The sequence below is a fragment of the Aedes albopictus genome, chromosome 3, assembly GCF_035046485.1.
Source record: "Aedes albopictus strain Foshan chromosome 3, AalbF5, whole genome shotgun sequence".
NCBI lineage: Eukaryota > Metazoa > Arthropoda > Insecta > Diptera > Culicidae > Aedes > Aedes albopictus.
In genome coordinates this window covers 48,135,190-48,148,857 of record NC_085138.1, presented here as the reverse complement: position 1 = coordinate 48,148,857, position 13,668 = coordinate 48,135,190, and the positions used below count along the sequence as shown (strand labels likewise).

Sequence of the window (13,668 nt, the reverse complement as noted above, 5' to 3'; positions counted from 1 at the left end):
AGTTTAAGCGTATCTTGTCATTAACACTTTTAAAATTATGCAAAATTTTGAATTATCTTAAATAACCACTATGGCCAAATAGGGAACCACTATGGCGATAACTGGTACACTCAGCCTAATCCAAAATCGAAACTGTTCAATGGTAGATCTTCAACAGCGTTGCAGTGTTTACCGACCCGCATTGGGTGGATTGTCGCAAAAATTACAGGTTGCGACATTGTCATTATTGCGCGATGATTGAATTTTGATTCATGGCATGGCCAATTTGTTGTTCTTAATCATTTATAAATTATCATCCTTTACTTGTAGGAAAACATTGCGAAAGAACTGTAATTTCTTAAAAATAATATAATTGAATAATTTCCCACGAATTCAGTTTCCGTCTAGTCCACGTTTATTCCCGGCACACCTTTTACGTGACACGGTCGGGCATATAAACAACATTTTACCAACGGGAAAAATATTATTTATTTAATTGATTGAAAAGCTTTTGCTGTATTCTCCAGCAGTGATATCCAACTTTAATGTGCCAAAGAGCTTTTGTGATATGAAGGTTGCTTTAACAAGTGAATCTGGCGAAGTGAAAATTGAACGGTGATGAAGAACAATTCAGCTAGCAGCGGCTTTGGTGTGGTTGCCTTCGTCGTACGCAAAACGAGAAAAAAATCAACTCGTAAGTAGAGTGAAATTCAAACGCGAAATTTAGTGTTATTATGCGATTTCCAGTGCTATTAGGGCCGGTTAAGGCGAAACTGGAAGCATTTCCTCATTTTTTTGGTTTTTGATTTTTTATTAAATAACGAAGCAATATTTTCAAAATCGGGTTTCGGGCACATGTAGAGCATGGATCAAGGTAAATTCTGAAATTTTTTTGTGGAGAAAAAAGTTTTCCATTTTTGCAGAAACCATTTTTTTTGTGAATTTTTATTCAAAAATGGTTTTTGGAAAAACGAAAAACATTTTCCACCACGAAAAAAATCAGGGGATACCTTGATCCATACTCTACATGTGTGCGAAAACCAATTTTGAAAATATTACTTCGTTATTTTATAAAAAATCAAAAACCAAAAAGTGAGGAAATGGATCCAGTTTCGCCTTAATGATAGTCTACATCTTTTTGCTTCCATCTGATAAGCCATTGGCAAAGGTAAGTTGGAATAATTGAAATTAACCCTTATGTGGCCGGCAGGGTACCCGGGTACCCAGCACCCATTTAAAATACACGGTGCACAGTGTTCGAAATCGATGATTTTGCGATCAAAATTAAATAACTTTTTTTAGGTTGGTTCTAGAGATTTGGCGTGTTCAACAAAGTTTTTCTGCATGTTAAAAGGCGTCTTTTGATAAAATGTACCAAATGATTAATCCCCCTAGAAGTGAGATAAAAATTTTATTTTTTCGAAATATTTTTTTAGAGGTTTGACGTCTTCGGCAAAGTTGTAGCCAATAATAAGAGAACAAAAATCGTAGAACATGTCAAAGCTCCATCTCTTACGGTTTTTGAGATATGGAGCGTTTTGTGCGAAGTACCCCTAAAACTAGTTTTTTCAGTGTAGCTTCAACAGATAAAATCCTACAGTTTTGTGACCTTCTACAAACTTGTTCAAGACGTCAAAATACACATTTCTTCTGAAGATGTCAAGTCATTATATCTTAAAACAAAAAAGTTATAGGCAAATTTGTCATATTTTAAGGTGTACTTTCACCTTAAGTAACTATTTCCGGCGCAAAATGGCGCAGATGGCTCAATCGGTAGTTGAAAGATTAGACTTTTTACTATCACTTGGGGGTGAAAACCCTCGTGGACAATAGTGGGAAAGGTGGTTTAAATACATGACAAAAAATATTTTTTTCGCCTGTAATACAAGAAAAATAAATTTATAAAAAATAATTAAGAAGCCCACAGTAATTTTTACTGCACTGTGTTTCTTCCGGCAATATTTTAAAACGTTTTTACAAAAACCAGTGAGTTTTTATCACTAAAAATTAAAACAAAAGGACAAAATATTGTTCCCGACAGTTATAACTAAAGCTAGTTCTAAATAAAAGTATTCAATTTCTTCAAACTTATGACAACATATCTATGCCCAAACGAATGACTACCTACTTTCTACCCAATAGTCCTACAATTGAATGGCTACGGTGGTTAGAATATCAAATGCGTTTTGATAAATACCTTTGCAGTTCTTATTAAGGTAGATGTAATTTTACATTCTTCAATACATATTTTGACGATTTTCTGGTGAAAATAAATTAGATCTTTTTAAATCAAGTGATCAATTTGATAAAAAAAATATTTTCAACTCGATTTTTGTGAAAAGTACTGTTAAAAATATGAAAACTACTTCAATCAACTCATGATGCAGACGATGGGACGTCAAAACATGTAATTGGTTAACGTCAAGAGATTAAAAATAATATTTGAAATAAAAAAACCATCGCATTATTTCTCGGCACACCCTGTATTTTATTGATTTATATCTGATGTATTTCAATTGCTTCCCAGGTGTAAGTCAAACTCGTGGATTACCGAAAAAGCATAAATACAAATATAAATATAAATACATGAAAAAATTCTACTCTGTGTTTTGTTGCACATCTTGAACTGTTTAATATTTCCTTCTTTCTATTTCTAGCGCTACATAACTTGAATATTGCCCCAAAAAAAACTTCAAATAGGTAATTTTAAAGTAACTTTATCAGAAATTGCCTGATCATCTGATAGTAAACAATATGAATTCAAAAGCATGAATAAAATATTCTGTTAGGTAAAAACAATGCTCAAAAACGATACGAATGCACCTTTGGCGTAAAGTGTCGCTAATTTAAGTAAATAAATAAATAAATCATGCTCAAAAATGTTGTTAAATATTGCTGGAAATTACGCAATGCAGTAAAAATTACTGCGGGATCCTAAATTATTAATTTTTATTTATTTTTCTTGTATTACAGGCAAAATAATTAGTTTTTGTCATGTATTTAAACCACCTTTCCCACTATTGCCCCAAGTGATAGTAAAAAGTCTAATCTTTCAACTACCGACTGAGCCATCTGCGCCATTTTGCGCCGGAAATAGTTACTTAAGGTGAAAGTACACCTTAAAATATGATAAATTTGCCTATAACTTTTTTGTTTTAAGATATAATGACTTGACATCTTCAGAAGAAATGTGTATTTTGACGTCCTGAACAAGTTTGTAGAAGGACACAAAACTGTAGGATTTTATCTGTTGAAGCTACACTGAAAAAACTAGTTTTATGGGTACTTCGCACAAAACGCTCCATATCTCGAAAACCGTAAGAGATGGAGCTTTGACATGTTCTACGATTTTTGTTCTCTTATTATGGGTTTCAACTTTGCCAAAGACGTCAAACCTCTAAAAAAATATTTCGAAAAAATAAAATTTTTATCTCACTTCTAGGGGGATTAATCATTTATTACATTTTATCAAAAGACGCCTTTTAACATGCAGAGAAACTTTGTAGAACACGCCAAACATCTAGAACCAACTTAAAAAAAGTTATTTAATTTTGATCGTAAAATCATCGATTTCGAACACTGTGCGGTGTAGAAAAAAGCAAAAAGTTTGCGGCCACATAACGGTTAAAGGCTATTTCCCTTCTCATATGACGAGAATTATCGCATATGACGAAATAAATGTCTTCCCTAACTCAGACGTTTTTCGTTCGATTTGCTGAACTTTGGACCTATAAATGACTCTTAGAAACTACAAAATCTTCCCAAAATTACGTTTAATACAGAAAATTCTGTATTTCACATTTATTACGACAACTCCTATTGCACGCATATGAGAATACTTTTCCAGGGCAATACTGAGAGCTATGATACAGGTACTGAATTTGTGTTTTTTTTTGTTGTTTCGAACTCAACATTCATGACGACAACACCACTGCCTCTTTTGCCTAGAAACAATCTTGTGCACACGAGAATAATTTTTCAAAACAAATACTAAAAACACAAAAAAATACATGTGATACAAAGTAATGTGTGTTTGGCACATTCTACAGTGACGTTGCAAAGTTTTAACGCCCTTATGACCAGATTTTCCACTATAACTCATAAATACGACTGTAATCCTCAAATATTTTTTTTTTTTCAAAATGGGAATTAGAAGCGTGACGTTATAGCATTTTGTTGCAAACTGTAATAGGAACTTTCAGTACGCAACGATAATTCATTTGGTCTAAAAGCATTAACTGAGGAGATAGTTTACAATGGAGATAAAAGTTTATTTTAGAATCCTAGAAGTCTAAAAAATATAAGACAAAAGCTATGTCAACTTGGAAATTATGGAAATTTCTTTGATTTTTTTTTCCAACACATTCTATAAAAAGGATTTGCTTGGAAAGCATTAAGGCATTGTTCATTTAGAATACGGACGAAGAAAATCGTCTATATCTCAGAGATGGAATAACAAACAGAAAAGTTCAAGCCCTCGAAACAAAGATAATTTATTGTACTTTCATGTAAACATATCATTGAAATTATTTAATTTTATTTTTCATATATCTTATCCCTTTTTCCGAGTAACCCTCCTTAAAAATCTGCACAATGGTAGTAATTTTTTTTTTCAATATTTATACTTTAGAATCAACCCCGGCGCATTTGTCTCACAATTGGGTCCCTCTACTAGTTAGTATTCAAAAGAAAATTTGCCAAACTTTTCACTTCTTGCAGAAGAGGTGAAATTTGAGTTTTTTTTTAATAAACACTATCTATCCGTGATGATACCACTGAACAGCTCCAGCTGTCGTGATAGCTCAGCTTTTTTTACTCTTGTCTTAAATCTGAAATTACTTTTCACTCGTTGCAAAAAAAAAGTCGATCAAATTTTCATTATTAAAAGAGGGCTAGTTTAAGATCAAAATGCTCTAAAAGAATGATGATTATAATCATTGAGAGTGTCGCAATAATTGTACCTTGCGTCCGGATTCTAACTGGACAATGCTTTAGGATAGAACTTGGTATTTTTCATCAGCAAACCCTTTCAAAGTTGTTACGCAATCTTGTACCGACTTTTCGAACCCTCTAAGCAGAATACCCTATTCGAATGAGTGTAATCAGTTTCGTACCTTTTAATTCCGCCCTATGTTGCTTATCCTTTGACAGATACGCGTATTTCGACTACCACTTGTTACCTTCCTCAGTGTCAGTTATCCACTTGTTACGCAAGCTTTTTGTCAGTCATTTAGGTTATTTCTCAAGCATTTTCTGGCATTGCTTTAGCCAATCTTTTGGCAATTTTCTTTGCAATTGTTTTGGCCATTTAATTTTGAAATTCACCCCGCAATCCCTTTGAGAATTCCTTCAGTAATGCCTTTAGTAATTGATTCAGCAATGCGTTTTTTTCGGCAATTTTTGCATATATGCCTATCGAAATTCCGTCAGAGTTTTACTGCGAAGTTTTTAGCAAGGTTGCGACCATTCATTTGCAAAGATTTACATTCATTTGCTATTATCTCAGTTCAGAAGCATGCTATCAAAAAACAATGTATGGATGAATTTAACCTTGTAGTTTTATCTGAAAGTTTGCCGAATAACATTGGGGTCGCAAACGTATACCAGTGTCGTGAGCGAGCTGTGAAGGCAACTTTCCACGCGGTGAATGTAAATTTCATTCACTCTGTGGAAAGTTGCCTTCACAGCTCGCTCACGACTTTGGTATACGTTTGCGACCCCAATATTATTTGGCAAACTTTCAGATAAAACTACAAGGTTAAATTCATCCATACATTGTTTTTCGATAGCATGCTTCTGAACTGAGATAATAGCAAATGAATGTAAATCTTTGCAAATGAATGGTTGCAACCTTGTTTTTAGGTAATCCCTTTAAAATTTCCCTGCTGAAGGAATTTCCGAAATTCTTTTGTGAATTCTTTCTGCAATTTCTATGAATTTTTCAGATAATTGCTTCATGATTTCTCCAGTGATGCTTTTGAGAATATCTTCAGCAATTCCTTTCGAACTTGCTTCAAAGCTTTCCTAATGAATTTCACCGATATTTAATTTATTGAAAAAATTCTGAGGCAAATGTCTTCAGTTTTTCCTAAAATTTCTTTGAAAATCTCTTTGGCAATTCTTTCTGGATTCCTAAGGCAACTCCTCCGGGAATAGTTTAACATAAATTCCAAAATTCCTTTTATTTTTTCATTGTTGAGTTATCATTCAGCAATTCCTGTTTGGTAATTACTTTTAAATCCTCGAGAAATTGTATTTTTTTTTTAATTCCTTCAGCATTTTCTTTAAAAGAACTTGCAATATTTTTTTGTGATTTCTTTCAGAAATTTTTATTGAAATTTCTTCGACAATTCCATGTGGAATCTTTTTTTTTCGATTTTCCTCTAGGCATTCCTTCAACAAGGATTTCGGCAATTCTTTGAAAATTTCTTTGGCATCTCCTATGGAAACTCCATCAACAAATCCGTTGCAGTTTTTCGGTACTCTTGATATGGCAATTCCATTTCCAAATTCTTTCGGCGATTTTTTTGGTTTTCACACTTCCTTTCGTGAATTCCTTCTATTTTTTTTCAAAAATTCCGTCAGCAATTACAATTGAAAATTTTTGAATTTCCAAAGGAATTGTATGAAAAATATCTAAAGGAACGACCAAATAAATTCACATAGAATTAACGAAAGAATTCGTCAAGAATATTTTGAAAGATTTGTTGAAGAATTACCAACATATTTGCTTTGGAAATTTTCAAATAAGAGGTGGATAGAATTTCGCATTATTTTTTTTTTTTTTTTTTAAATAAATTGAAATAGGGTGACAATGGGTATTATCGGCAGGTTTGTTCTCTTCGTCATGGGGGGTTTTTGTCAGCCAAATTGCCTGAAACTTGGCCATATAATTCAGCTTAGTTGGGAAGGATTTGAGACCAACTCTGAGTTCAATAGGTTTCAAAAAAAAACGAAGAGAACAAAACGGCCGAGAATAGGTAATTTCCCCTATCTACCGAAGGATTTTCCAAAAAAAAATCAATAGGCATTTATAAAGGAGTTGGCAAATGAAAACTGTATACATTTTATCAGAACTATCACATCAATTCACAAACATTTTTGAAGAAATTTTAAAATTAATTTAAAATAAAATTCCCGAAGCAGTTTATGAAGAAATGAATAAAAATACAATAAAACGCAAAGCAACCACAGAAGGAATCTCAATAAAATTTCCAAAGTGTTTTTCAAATGCGTTGCAAAAGAAATTTTCTAAATAATTTCAGCATAAGTATGCAGAAGATTGACTGATTTATGAAAGAAAATGCCGTTGATAATTTCAAAATTTAAAATATGTTTTTTATTTATGATTTTTAATTAGCTTGCTTATTCTTCAGACAGAAATTTCCAAAGAATGAAATTCATAAAGAAAATGCTGAACAAATTTCAAATAAACTTTTAAAGAAATTCCCATTTCTTCGTCAAACGTATTTTCAGATAAATCGCCGAAGAAATATCCGAAAGAATTAATAACGAAATCCCTAAAAAATGACGAAGGAGTTCCAAAAGAATTGCTGGTAAAGTATTTAAATATGTACCATTCCGAAAAAAATCACAAAGAAACTGACAAACAAATTTTAAATGCATTCATGAAGGGATTGCCAAAATAATTCTTAAAAAAATGCTGAAGCAATCCTCAACGAAATCGTTAAGGAATTTTTCGTGGGGATTGCCAGAATAATTCATAAAAAAAATTTTGAAAAAATTTCCAAATCCATTGCTGAAGGAATAAATAGAATTTTCCGAATACATTCCATACATTCACTATGGTCGAAACCGCCGAGAAAAAATTCCATATTCTTGTATTATGTATTATTTATTGTATTTTAGTGAATTTTTTGAAGTTCTAGGACTAATACTTCTCACAATAACTCTGGAAAAAAAATCTCATGTACTCTTGATTCTTTCCAAGTTGATAAACAAAGAGAGTGTCGCTATGATTTATACGTAATTGTGTGAGGATTTTGTAGTTTCTAATATACACGGAAAATTGGTATGAAACTTTTTTACATTTGGTAGTGTAGAATTAGCTTTAAGTTAAAATGCACGTTTAAAAAAACTTTTTAATTGGAATAATCCCAAAAAACTACGTTTTTTAAGAACTTGCTTCAAGTTTTTGAGTACCGTAAAACGGGGTGAAATGGATCAATCCGGGACTACATTGTAATTCCATTCTAGCAACTTCTATACGTCGTTACGATCATTCAGTTCATACGTCATTCAGTTCGTGGATGCCTAGAGATGAGAGTGAACTTTTCAGTTTTTAGAAAAAGTTAGTCTTACATTATTGTTTTAAAGGTTGTTAAGTGTATTTCTCGCTTTGATGAAACCATTGGTACTAAACAATCAATTGCCACTAATATTACCTGTGAACTTTCTGTGTTGACATTTTCATGAAGCCTTTATTGCGATGTTATGTTGCAATTCTAGTCAAAAATCAGTTATATAACTATTGCATATTGTTTTAAAAGTAATTTGATGTGGGTTAATTCGATAATTTCATGGGAAATTGCCTACCTTCAGGCGTTTAAGAGTCAATTTCAAAAGTTAATTTAGTCTTATAACGACGTAATTCGCAAGTTTAAGCAGTTTTGACACGTTATTCGTGTTCAGAAGGTCGAAAGTAAGTGGCAATTATGAATTTTAACTGATGTTTAACTGTGTGCTGATCAATTTCACCTCAAAGTGGTATTTACAATTTTTTTGAGTCGAGTCAAGTACAAGACACTGAAGACGACCTTACAGTTGAGGTCGAAATACGTATCTGTCAAAGGATGCAAATTCTTAGTGGAATTCAAAGGAACAGTACTTAACGCGATTTTCTTTTTTATTTATATTTAATTTTACAAAGTTTGAAGTTATTTAACTTTATGTTAAAACTTGTTGAACCAAAATTTTGTCATGTAGTTTTATAGAGGTCCTCCCAGTACTGATTTTCCAGAAATTCTTTTGACAGTATTTGAATTGGTACTTACGTTATTAGCAAAACTTGTTTTAATGTGATCAATTTGACCCCGGTTTACGGTACTCAAAAATACAACTTTGATCGAATCGGTATTTCAAATATGTTGTATTCCTCTAGAAGGCTGGGAAAATTCATTGGTTTCAAAATTGAAGTTACCGTTCCACTGCCTGTTTGGGAGGCATGGTAGTGGGAGTGTTAAGACGCATTTTGCGCCAACTCATCCAATCTGTGGTTGGCAGCATCCTCTCAGAATCCAATGAAACTTTGTGGGTATGAATACTTGTTATTTTAAAGCAACTTTACATACTTTTGTTTTTCAAAATATCAAGACAAATATTTGATAAGGGCTAAACATTTTTGGACTGACTTTTTATAAATCAGCATAACTAAAAAATGGTGACTTTTAGAAAATCCATTCAGACGATGGATTGTGCTCATGTAAAAAATTAAAAAAGTGATTCCTACATGCTGAATAAAACTATTTAAATGCGTTAAAATATATTTTTATCTGATTAGAATGAAAATTGTCTATGACCTTTTTGAAATAGTAGTCTAGATGTTTTTTTTGCAAAGATGTCAAATAAATCTAATTAATAAAGCCTGTTACATTTTATTCTATTCTGAAGGGATGCTGGGATCGTTACAGTATGATTTTGCGAGAAACACATTAAAAATAGATGTCATGAAAATTAAAAATCCGGTAAATTAAAAAAAAATGATCATTTATACAAACTTACTTTGAATTTTTGGTGGTTTTTTTTCAGCGTGTAATGAATCTGTAACAATTTCCTAAACGTTACCTGTATTTAAATAATTTTTTTCTAGGCCTTCTAAGCCAATTTTCATACAAAATAATCAATTTTGTCAATCTGTAGGCATCTTTGTTCTCTTATGACCAAAAAGTTGACAGCAAACTACAAATATGGCCAATTTAGTTATAGCAAAATTTAGATGTTTTGGAGCACTTGCAAAAAAGTAAAATACTATAGTAAATTATATATTACGATTGTTGACTATTTTCGGTGAAAACACACACTAAAACTCGATTATACATAACGTTTCGGCCTACTCAACTTCAGCCATCATCAGATATTTTATGCATGAATCGATCACCACCAGTGAGTATTGCAACCACACTGGTGGTGATCGATTCATGCATAAAATATCTGATGATGGCTGAAGTTGAGTAGGCCGAAACGTTATGTATAATCGAGTTTTAGTGTGTGTTTTCACCGAAAATAGTCAACAATCGTAATATATAAGATTCGACGGTGACCTAAACTCCACAAAGTGACTATAGTAAATTGTTAAAAATAATAGCAGAATTTCTTTTTTTTTTGTCTTGTCATTATTTTTATTTTTTTTATCCTTGCATTCTACTTTGGTACCTCGACGGATGTATAGCGTGCGAAACTATTGTTTTTGCTTATTTATGGTAGAGCAAAAATTCTATTTGTTCACACCATTATTTTGAACAATTTCACATAGTGTTTAACTTTTTTGCAGGTGCTCTGAAAAAACTAAATTTTGCTATAACAAAATTGATCATATTTTTAGTCCGCTGCCAAATTTTAAACTGAATCGGTCATAGGACACAAAGCTACAGCATGTCAATTTTGTATGAAAATCGGCTTTTACTGCTATTTTTATGAACACAGCTGTATATTTCTTATCAAATGTTATTCTAGATAAATCATATATGGGAGTCGACTATCATTGTAACATAGTTTTATGAACCTGCTGTACATCTGAAATTGATGTTCTATAGATTGATGACCAATGAATGTATTTAAAAAAGTATTCAAACAACGCTACAATTTGTAGCGATTCTTTGAGGCAAAAAATGTCTCATTTGTGCAAGGCTACAACTCTACATGCTTCTTCTTTCCCGCTGTAATCGATACTCAATTGTTGTTGCTTTGAAAACCAACGTACATATAAGATATCACGAACAAACCTCATGATCCCAACCGAGTAAAACAAAACGGTTACTTCTAAAAGGTTTCTAATTAAACACTTACTGTAGTTAATCAACGTTGGCCACTTTCTACTGTGTACATTCCTCGATTCACCCGCGATAGGATGCACTTTTTCCGGAAACACCGAATGCTGGGATCCAACAACTTTTTGAGACACTTGTTCAGATACACTTTTATTGCAACAATTATATATTTATTTTTCGTCTAGAACAACACATACACAAGTAAACTACGCACTCACAGTGCAAGTATCATCAACCAGCCAGCACACTGACTGGTAGGCGGTGGTATTCTCTATTCGGTTATGGTACTGCCGGTACACCGGGGTTTGCACAGAAAATATTTACTCTAAATTTCAACATCAACTTGGTATTTATTTATACTCTCTTGGAACTGCCGTACAGAGCGCACCAGCAACCTTCAACGGAAAAACTTGAATAGACAACAGCCGCTATGTAGATAGATGGTACGGTACTGTTGTGTAGTATTTTCCTTTTCCCGTAATTCAACGTATCACTACACCGTCCCCGGGGGCCTACGGCCACGTCGTCAACGGTTCGGTAAATAAATAATCTCTTATTCGTCTTGATATAACGCAAACACACACACGTTACACGTTTGTCCAAAATTGGAAATATCACTTTGATCCTTTGTATCGACCGAAGCAGGCGATGACGACGATGCTCTGCAGATCTTTGTAAGAACTTTCCACGGTCAACTAGATGCACATAACCACTAGACTGGATCATCCGGAAAAAATGGGTAAATTGGATTGCATTCGATCAGAGCAAGGTTTTTCAGGTTTCATTAGAGGTCCCAAATAACTGCGCAGAATTTGGGAACGAACGGATACGCCTTATTTTTTGCGCATCGCGATTGAAATTTGTATGTGATTTTTTTTATAAGAAAAGAAGTTTTTGCATTTTTCTCTTGATAGGTTCAAATTTTTCTAAATCAATGTAATCTATGATATAAAACTGTTGCCTAGGGTCCGCTCGCTTTGAGGTCTTCGTCAAGGATTTCAGGACTTCGTAGACTATACTTTTTTTTAAGAGAATGCATAGCAAGCATTCTCATGCAGAATCCCATATAAATTTTAACTGCAATGCACAAAGCAATCGATTGCTTTCAATTTTCGCACAGTTGTTCAGAAACCGAAATGAAACCAAAAAAAAAACTTGATCAGAAAAAAACACTGCAATGACCCACCCTAACAACCACCCCCAACACGCAAAAAACACCCGCGCCGAAGGCCCGTTTCAACAGGTGACCGAAGTCCGTATCACTGCCACGAAGTTTAGGCACAGCACTTCTTCAGCACAACCGACACCGAGGCGAGGGTAATCGCGCGACGACGCGGAGATGACACTAGGGCAAGCGTACCGTGCGGCGCGGAGGAATGGTGCCCTGTTATTATTCCTGGAAGGACCGACCAAACCTCACAAAGAGCCTCCCCGCCAGGAGGCTGCTGCGGGAGCCAAACTGACACACACTGACAAACGCACACCAGTAACAGACAGGGTGGAGGGATCTTAATCCTGCCAGACGCGACCCGGAAGCAGAGAAAAACGCGTTCACCTTACGCGACGTCCACCGACCAAGTGAGGCTGCGAAGCCGATTCGTCGGGATACCATTCCGTTTGCGTTTGTCTCGGCAGCCAGTCAGCCAGACACCGCCGGATGTTGTTCGGAAAACATCGCATTCGCGACCAGCTGGAAAATGCGTTGGTTGCCGGGTGGTGGGTGGGATGCTATAAGGCACTCACTCTCTCACTCTCTTGCTCGCCGAGGGGGTGGCACTCTCTTCTGAGGTGAGTTGGTGGAAAGCGAGTGCGGAAAATTTGTTTACATGTTTTTCTCGGCTATTATTTAGAACATACAACGGACCGAAAGCATGAACCGGGGGAGAGGTGATTTGGCAGGGAATGTGATACGTTCCTTTGTGCCACTGTTGATAACTGGGAAAAGAGAGCAGGTTCTAAGCACTATAATAATCTTTGCGTTTGGAAGCTAATTGGCATTAGGTACGAACATGAATACAGCGTAAATGAAGATAAGTGGGATTTTGTCCCTGGAAGGAGTCCTAAGCGTGCTCATCATAGAAAGTACATATGGAGACGCATGGTCGCTAGTAATTTCACGAAGATAACTAAATACACGTGTATCGCATATCCTGGACCTTCATTTAGCAAGAATCACTAGTAAAAATTAAAAATAATACACTTCATTATTACTTCTCGTTTGCAGAAGAAAAACAAAAAAATGAAACTTTTAAAGGAAAACTAGAAAAGGACGAACAAATTCCTTTAAATTTCACTACTTTTCTAAATACTAAAGTCAATAGTAGCTGAAACGGATCGCAGCAGTCCGCGGGCGAGTTCGGACGTGCAAAAGTTTCAGATGTGATATCGAGTTCGGCTGATGCTTTTCAAGTTGCAGAGTTGCAGTTGCAAGAGACTTAACTTGGTGAGCCCATCCAAATTAAACGCCTTGTTTTGCTGTTTTTCTTTATGTATATTTCAAAATAACTACACAGAAAAAAATATGTAATTAAAATTCAGCGAGAAATCATGCACATAAAGGGAATGCTAGAGTTCGTGCACTTTTACATGAGATATAATGTAAAATTACATTACCATCGTGTAAATTTCCGCTAACCATCGCGTAAACCATCATGGACACCAACCAGTTACGCGACTATTAGCG

At 34.3% G+C, this 13,668-nt stretch overlaps 1 protein-coding gene across 2 annotated transcripts in view; it reads right to left on the bottom strand.

Moving 5' to 3' along the window:
- LOC109405826 (adenylate cyclase type 6) overlaps nucleotides 1-13,133 on the bottom strand; it is a 626,637-nt gene extending 613,504 nt beyond the window's left edge. For both annotated transcript variants that reach the window (XM_062855487.1, XM_062855488.1), the window contains exons 1-2: nucleotides 12,172-13,133; nucleotides 11,005-11,702 (exon numbers count right to left, since the gene is read on the bottom strand). The gene's annotated coding sequence lies outside the window, so the exon portion shown is untranslated. The remainder of the gene's footprint in view (nucleotides 1-11,004; nucleotides 11,703-12,171) is intronic.
- Between the last annotated feature and the right edge of the window lie 535 nt (nucleotides 13,134-13,668).